This window comes from Panulirus ornatus, chromosome 71 (assembly GCF_036320965.1).
Source record: "Panulirus ornatus isolate Po-2019 chromosome 71, ASM3632096v1, whole genome shotgun sequence".
Lineage (NCBI taxonomy): Eukaryota > Metazoa > Arthropoda > Malacostraca > Decapoda > Palinuridae > Panulirus > Panulirus ornatus.
In genome coordinates this window covers 10110516-10119238 of record NC_092294.1, presented here as the reverse complement: position 1 = coordinate 10119238, position 8723 = coordinate 10110516, and the positions used below count along the sequence as shown (strand labels likewise).

General features: G+C 40.0%; 1 long non-coding RNA gene across 1 annotated transcript; it reads right to left on the bottom strand.

Annotated features, from left to right (window-relative positions):
* Nucleotides 1-2051: 2051 nt before the first annotated feature.
* Nucleotides 2052-7877, bottom strand: LOC139747945 (uncharacterized). Its single transcript, XR_011712484.1, has 3 exons — nucleotides 7765-7877; nucleotides 3021-3153; nucleotides 2052-2169 (listed from the first exon to the last, which is right to left on the bottom strand). It is a non-coding gene; the product is annotated as an uncharacterized lncRNA (long non-coding RNA).
* Nucleotides 7878-8723: the final 846 nt, after the last annotated feature.

Genomic DNA, 8723 nt, shown 5'->3' with positions numbered 1-8723 from the left:
GAGCCGCCAAAGGCAATTACAGGGGCATAGAGGCATCAAAAGGGAAAGAAACATTTGCAAAGCTTACTTTAATGCCACTTTGGGGATGTCAAAGGTCAAGAGAATTGCGGTGAGGCATCCAAAAACTTAGAGGAAAATTGAAGGATTAATCTAAATCCCCTTTGGCGTCTTGAAAGGCCTTTACAGGGGAATAGTGGTATCTAAAGGGAAAGACCCTAATTAAAAGTTTACTTAAAATACCCTTTGGGGGTGCCAAAGTCCAAGACAGTTGCATGGTGGCATCCATAAATAAAAAAGACAAATTAAAGGTTTATTTCAAATCCCCTTTGGCGCCGCCTAAGACAATTACAGGGGCATAGAGGCATCATAAGGGAAAGAAACATTTGGAAAGCTTACTTTAATGCCACTTTGGGGATGCCAAAGGTCAAGAGAACTGCGGTGAGGCATCCAAAAATTTAGAGAAAAATTGAAGGATTAATCTAAATCCCCTTTGGCGTCTTCAAAGGCCTTTGCAGGGGAATAGTGGCATCTGAAGGGAAAGAGACAAATGAAAAGTTTACTTAACAGACCGTTTAGGGGTGCCAAAGTCTAATACCTTTGCATGGTGGCATCCAAAAACAAAAAGACAAATTAATGATTTAGTTTAAATCCCCTCTGGCGCCGCCAAAGGCAATTCCAGGGGCATAGAGGCATCAAAAGGGAAAGAAACATTTCGAAAGCTTACTTTAATACCACTTTGGGGATGCCAAAGGGCAAGAGAATTGCTTGGAGACATCCAAAAATATAGAGGAAAATTGAAGGATTAATCTAAATCCCCTTTGGCGTCTTCAAAGGCCTTTACAGGGGAATAGTGGCATCTAAAGGGAAAGACCCTAATTAAAAGTTTACTTACAATACCCTTTGGGTGTGTCAAAGTCCAATACAGTTGCATGGTGGCATCCAAAAATAAAAAGACAAATTAAAGGTTTATTTTAAATCCCCTTTGGCGCCGCCAAAGGCAATTACAGGGGCATAGAGGCATGAAAAGGGAAAGAAACATATGGAAAGTTTACTTTAATACCACTTTGGGGATGCCAAAGGGCAAGAGAATTGCATGGACGCATCGAAAAATTTAGAGGAAAATTGAAGGATTAATGTAAATCCCCTTTGGCGTCTTCAAAGGCCTTTACAGGGGAATAGTGGCATCTGAAGGGAAAGAGACAAATTAAAACATTACTTAACAGACCGTTTAGGGGTGCCAAAGTCCAATACCTTTGCATGGTAGCATCCAAAAATAAAAAGAGAAATTAAAGATTTAGTTTAAATCCCCTTTGGCGCCGCCAAAGGCGATTACAGGGGCATAGAGTCATCAAAAGGGAAAGAAACATTTCGAAAGCTTACTTTAATACCACTTTGGGGATGCCAAAGGGCAAGAGAATTGCGTGGAGACATCTAAAAATTTAGAGGAAAATTGAAGGATTAATTTAAATCCACTTTGGCGTCTTCAAAGGCCTTTACAGGGGAATAGTGGCATCTAAAGGGAAAGACCCTAGTTAAAAGTTTACTTAAAATAACCTTTGGGGGTGCCAAAGTCCAATACAGTTGCATGGTGGCATCCAAAAATAAAAAGAGAAATTAAAGGTTTATTTTAAATCCCCTTTGGCGCAGCCAAAGGCAATTACAGGGGCATAGAGGCATCAAAAGGGAAAGAAACATTTGAAAAGCTTACTTTAATGCCACTTTGGGGATGCCAAAGGGCAAGAGAATTGCATGGACTCATCGAAAAATTTAGAGGAAAATTGAAGGATTAATCTAACTCCCCTTTGGCATCTTCAAAGGCCTTTACAGGGGAATAGTGGCATCTGAAGGGAAAGAGACAAATTAAGAGTTTACTTAAAAGACCGTTTAGGGGTGCCAAAGTCCAATACCTTTGCATGGTGGCATCCAAAAATAAAAAGACAAATTAAAGGTTTATTTTAAATCCCCTTTGGCGCCACCAAAGGCAATTACAGGGGCATAGAGGCAACAAAAGGGAAAGAAACATTTGCAAAGCTTACCTTAATGCCACTTTGGGGATGCCAAAGTGCAAGGGAATTGCGTGGAGGCATCCAAAATCTTAGAGGAAAATTGAAGGATTTACCTAAATCCTCTTTGGCGTCTTCAAAGGCCTTTACAGGGGAGTAGTGGCATCTGAAGGGAAAGAGGTAGATTTAAATTTTATATAAAAGACCTTTTAGGGGTGCCAAAGTCCAATACAGCTGCACGGTGGCATCCAAAAGTAAAAAGACAACTGAAAGGTATAGTTTAAATCCCCTTTGGAGCCGCCAAAGGCAATTACAGGGGCATAGAGGCATCAAAAGGGAAAGAAACATTTGCAAAGCTTACGTTAATGCCACTTTGGGGATGCCAAAGGTCAAGAGAATTGCGGTGAGGCATCCAAAAACTTAGAGGAAAATTGAAGGATTAATCTAAATCCCCTTTGGCGTTTTCAAAGGCCTTTACAGGGGAATAGTGGTATCTAAAGGGAAAGACCCTAATTAAAAGTTTACTTAAAATACCCTTTGGGGGTGCCAAAGTCCAATATAGTCGCATGGTGGCATCCAAAAATAAAAAGACAAATTAAAGGTTTATTTCAAATCCCCTTTGGCGCCGCCAAAGGCAATTACAGGGGCATAGAGGCATCATAAGGGAAAGAAACATTTGGAAAGCTTACTTTAATGACACTTTGGGGATGCCAAAGGTCAAGAGAATTGCGGTGAGGCATCCAAAAATTTAGAGAAAAATTGAATGATTAATCTAAATTCCCTTTGGCGTCTTCAAAGGCCTTTACAGGGTAATAGTGGCATCTGAACGGAAAGAGACAAATTAAAAGTTTACTTAACAGACCGTTTAGGGGTGCCAAAGTCCAATACCTTTGCATGGTGGCATCCAAAAATAAAAAGACAAATTAAAGTTTTATTTTAAATCACCTTTGGCGCCACCAAAGGCAATTACAGGGGCATAGAGGCAACAAAAGGGAGAGAAACATTTGCAAAGCTTACCTTAATGCCACTTTGGGGATGCCAAAGTGCAAGGGAATTGCGTGGAGGCATCCAAAATCTTAGAGGAAAATTGAAGGTTTTATCTAAATCCTCTTTGTCGTCTTCAAAGGCCTTTACAGGGGAGTAGTGGCATCTGAAGGGAAAGAGATAAATTAAAATTTTATATAAAACACCGTTTAGGGTTGCCAAAGTGCAATACAGCTGCACGGTGACATCCAAAAGTAAAAAGAGAAATGAAAGGTTTAGTTTAAATCCCCTTTGGAGCCTCCAAAGGCAATTACAGGGGCATAGAGGCATCAAAAGGGAAAGAAACATTTGCAAAGCTTACTTTAATGCCACTTTGGGGATGTCAAAGGTCAAGAGAATTGCGGTGAGGCATCCAAAAACTTAGAGGAAAATTGAAGGATTAATCTAAATCCCCTTTGGCGTCTTGAAAGGCCTTTACAGGGGAATAGTGGTATCTAAAGGGAAAGACCCTAATTAAAAGTTTACTTAAAATACCCTTTGGGGGTGCCAAAGTCCAAGACAGTTGCATGGTGGCATCCATAAATAAAAAGACAAATTAAAGGTTTATTTTAAATCCCCTTTGGCGCCGCCTAAGGCAATTACAGGGGCATAGAGGCATCATAAGGGAAAGAAACATTTGGAAAGCTTACTTTAATGCCACTTTGGGGATGCCAAAGGTCAAGAGAATTGCGGTGAGGCATCCAAAAATTTAGAGAAAAATTGAAGGATTAATCTAAATCCCCTTTGGCGTCTTCAAAGGCCTTTGCAGGGGAATAGTGGCATCTGAAGGGAAAGAGACAGATGAAAAGTTTACTTAACAGACCGTTTAGGGGTGCCAAAGTCTAATACCTTTGCATGGTGGCATCCAAAAACAAAAAGACAAATTAATGATTTATTTTAAATCCCCTCTGGCGCCGCCAAAGGCAATTACAGGGGCATAGAGGCATCAAAAGGGAAAGAAACATTTCGAAAGCTTACTTTAATACCACTTTGGGGATGCCAAAGGGCAAGAGAATTGCTTGGAGACATCCAAAAATTTAGAGGAAAATTGAAGGATTAATCTAAATCCCCTTTGGCGTCTTCAAAGGCCTTTACAGGGGAATAATGGGATCTAAAGGGAAAGACCCTAATTAAAAGTTTACTTACAATACCCTTTGGGTGTGCCAAAGTCCAATACAATTGCATGGTGGCATCCAAAAATAAAAAGACAAATTAAATGTTTATTTTAAATCCCCTTTGGCGCCGCCAAAGGCAATTACAGGGGCATAGAGGCATGAAAAGGGAAAGAAACATTTGCAAAGCTTACTTTAATACCACTTTGGGGATGCCAAAGGGCAAGAGAATTGCATGGACGCATCGAAAAATTTAGAGGAAAATTGAAGGATTAATCTAAATCCCCTTTGGCGTCTTGAAAGGACTTTACAGGGGAATAGTGGCATCTGAAGGGAAAGAGACAAATCAAAACATTACTTAACAGACCGTTTAGGGGTGCCAAAGTCCAATACCTTTGCATGGTAGCATCCAAAAATAAAAAGAGAAATTAAAGATTTAGTTTAAATCCCCTTTGGCGCCGCCAAAGGCGATTACAGTGGCATAGAGTCATCAAAAGGGAAAGAAACATTTCGAAAGGTTACTTTAATACCACTTTGGGGGTGCAAGGGTGGGGGGTGCATGGTAGCATCCAAAAATAAAAAGAGAAATTAAAGATTTAGTTTAAATCCCCTTTGGCGCCGCCAAAGGCGATTACAGTGGCATAGAGTCATCAAAAGGGAAAGAAACATTTCGAAAGCTTACTTTAATACCACTTTGGGGATGCCAAAGGGCAAGAGAATTGCGTGGAGACATCAAAAAATTTAGAGGAAAATTGAAGGATTAATCTAAATCCACTTTGGCGTCTTCAAAGGCCTTTACAGGGGAATAGTGGCATCTAAAGGGAAAGACCCTAGTTAAAAGTTTACTTAAAATAACCTTTAGGGGTGCCAAAGTCCAATACAGTTGCATGGTGGCATCCAAAAATAAAAAGAAAAATGAAAGGTTTATTTTAAATCCCCTTTGGCGCAGCTAAAGGCAATTACAGGGGCACAGAGGCATCAAAAGGGAAAGAAACATTTGGAAAGCTTACTTTAATGCCACTTTGGGGATGCCAAAGGGCAAGAGAATTGAATGGACGCATCGAAAAATTTAGAGGAAAATTGAAGGATTAATCTAACTCCCCTTTGGCGTCTTCAAAGGCCTTTACAGGGGAATAGTGGCATCTGAAGGGAAAGAGACAAATTAAAAGTTTACTTAACAGACCGTTTAGAGGTGCCAAAGTCTAATACCTTTGCATGGTGGCATCCAAAAACAAAAAGACAAATTAATGATTTATTCTAAATCCCCTCTGGACCCGCCAAAGGCAATTACAGGGGCATAGAGGCATCAAAAGGGAAAGAAACATTTCGAAAGATTACTTTAATACCACTTTGGGGATGCCAAAGGGCAAGAGAATTGCTTGGAGACATCCAAAAATTTAGAGGAAAATTGAAGGATTAATCTAAATCCCCTTTGGCGTCTTCAAAGGCCTTTACAGGGGAATAGTGGCATCTAAAGGGAAAGACCCTAGTTAAAAGTTTACTTAAAATACCCTTTAGGGGTGCCAAAGTCCAATACAGCTGCACGGTGGCATCCAAAAGTAAAAAGACAACTGAAAGGTATAGTTTAAATCCCCTTTGGAGCCGCCAAAGGCAATTACAGGGGCATAGAGGCATCAAAAGGGAAAGAAACATTTGCAAAGCTTACTTTAATGCCACTTTGGGGATGCCAAAGGTCAAGAGAACTGCGGTGAGGCATCCAAAAATTAAGAGGAAAATTGAAGGATTAATCTAAATACCCTTTGGCGTCTTCAAAGGCCTTTACAGGGGAATAGTGGTATCTAAAGGGAAAGACCCTAATTAAAAGTATACTTAAAATACCCTTTGGGGGTGCCAAAGTCCAATACAGTTGCATGGTGGCATCCAAAAATAAAAAGACAAATTAAAGGCTTATTTTAAATCCCCTTTGACGCCGCCAAAGGCAATTTCAGGTGCATAGAGGCATCATAAGGGAAAGAAACATTTGGAAAGCTTACTTTAATGCCACTTTGGGGATGCCAAAGGTCAAGAGAATTACGGTGAGGCATCCAAAAATTTAGAGAAAAATTGAAGGATTAATCTAAATCCCCTTTGGCGTCTTCAAAGGCCTTTACAGGGGAATAGTGGCATCTGAAGGGAAAGAGAGAAATGAAAAGTTTACTTAACAGACCGTTTAGGGGTGCCAAAGTCTAATACCTTTGCATGGTGGCATCCAAAAACAAAAAGAAAAATTAATGATTTAGTTTAAATCCCCTCTGGACCAGCCAAAGGCAATTACAGGGGCATAGAGGCATCAAAAGGGAAAGAAACATTTCGAAAGCTTACTTTAATACCACTTTGGGGATGCCAAAGGGCAAGAGAATTGCGAGGAGACATCCAAAAATTTAGAGGAAAATTGAAGGATTAATCTAAATCCCCTTTGGCGTCTTCAAAGGCCTTTACAGGGGAATAGTGACATCTAAAGGGAAAGACCCTAATTAAAAGTTTACTTAAAATAACCTTTGTTTGTGCCAAAGTCCAATACAGTTGCATGGTGGCATCCAAAAATAAAAAGACAAATTAAAGGCTTATTTTAAATCCCCTTTGGCGCCGCCAAAGGCAATTACAGGGGCATAGAGGCATCAAAAGGGAAAGAAACATTTGGAAAGCTTACTTTAATACCACTTTGGGGATGCCAAAGGGCAAGAGAATTGCGGTGAGGCATCCAAAAATTTAGACAAAAATTGAAGGATTAATCTAAATCCCCTTTGGCGTCTTTAAAGGCCTTTACAAGGGAATAGTGGCATCTGAAGGGAAAGAGACAAATTAACACTTTACTTAACAGACCGTTTAGGGGTGCCAAAGTCCAATACCTTTGCATGGTGGCATCCAAAAATGAGAAGAGAAATTAAAGATTTAGTTTAAATCCCCTTTGGCGCCGCCAAAGGCGATTACAGGGGCATGGAGTCATCAAAGGAGAAATAAACATTTCGAAAGCTTACTTTAATACCACTTTGGGGATGCCAAAGGGCAAGAGAATTGCGTGGAGATATCAAAAAATTTAGAGGAAAATTGAAGGATTAATAGTGGCGACTTCAAAGGCCTTTACAGGGGAATAGTGGCATCTAAAGGTAAAGACCCTAGTTAAAAGTTTACTTAAAATACCCTTTGGGGGTGCCAAAGTCCAATACAGTTGCATGGTGGCATCCAAAAATAAAAAGACAAATTAAAGGTTTATTTTAAATCCCCTTTGGCGCCGCCAAAGGCAATTACAGGGGCATAGAGGCATCAAAAGGGAAAGAAACATTTGGAAAGCTTACTTTAATGCACCTTTGGGGATGCCAAAGGGCAAGAGAATTGCATGGACGCATCGAAAAATTAAGAGGAAAATTGAATTATTAATCTAACTCCCCTTTGGCATCTTCAAAGGCCTTTACAGGGGAATAGTGGCATCTGAAGGGAAAGAGACAAATTAAAAGTTTACTTAAAAGACCTTTTAGGGGTGCCAAAGTCCAATACCTTTGCATGGTGGCATCCAAAAAAAAAAAAAGACAAATTAAAGTTTTATTTTAAATCACCTTTGCCGCCACCAAAGGCAATTACAGGGGCATAGAGGCAACAAAAGGGAAAGAAACATTTGCAAAGCTTACCTTAATGCCACTTTGGGGATGCCAAAGTGCAGGGGAATTGCGTGGAGGCATCCAAAATCTTAGAGGAAAATTGAAGGATTTATCTAAATCCTCTTTGTCGTCTTCAAAGGCCTTTACAGGGGAGTAGTGGTATCTGAAGGGAAAGAGATAAATTAAAATTTTATATAAAACACCATTTAGGGTTGCCAAAGTGCAATACAGCTGCACGGTGACATCCAAAAGTAAAAAGAGAAATGAAAGGTTTAGTTTAAATCCCCTTTGGAGCCGCCAAAGGCAATTACAGGGGCATAGAGGCATCATAAGGGAAAGAAACATTTGGAAAGCTTACTTTAATGCCACTTTGGGGATGTCAAAGGTCAAGAGAATTGCGGTGAGGCATCCAAAAACTTAGAGGAAAATTGAAGGATTAATCTAAATCCCCTTTGGCGTCTTCAAAGGCCTTTACAGGGGAATAGTGGTATCTAAAGGGAAAGACCCTAATTAAAGGTTTACTTAAAATACCCTTTGGGGGTGCCAAAGTCCAAGACAGTTGCATGGTGGCATCCATAAATAAAAAGACAAATTAAAGGTTTATTTTAAATCCCCTTTGGAGCCGCCTAAGGCAATTACAGGGGCATAGAGGCATCATAAGGGAAAGAAACATTTGGAAAGCTTACTTTAATGCCACTTTGGGGATGCCAAAGGTCAAGAGAATTGCGGTGAGGCATCCAAAAATTTAGAGAAAAATTGAAGGATTAATCTAAATCCCCTTTGGCGTCTTCAAAGGCCTTTGCAGGGGAATAGTGGCATGTGAAGGGAAAGAGACAAATGAAAAGTTTACTTAACAAACCGTTTAGGGGTGCCAAAGTCTAATACCTTTGCATGGTGGCATCCAAAAACAAAAAGACAAATTAATGATTTAGTTTAAATCCCCTCTGGCGCCGCCAAAGGCAATTACAGGGGCATAGAGGCATCAAAAG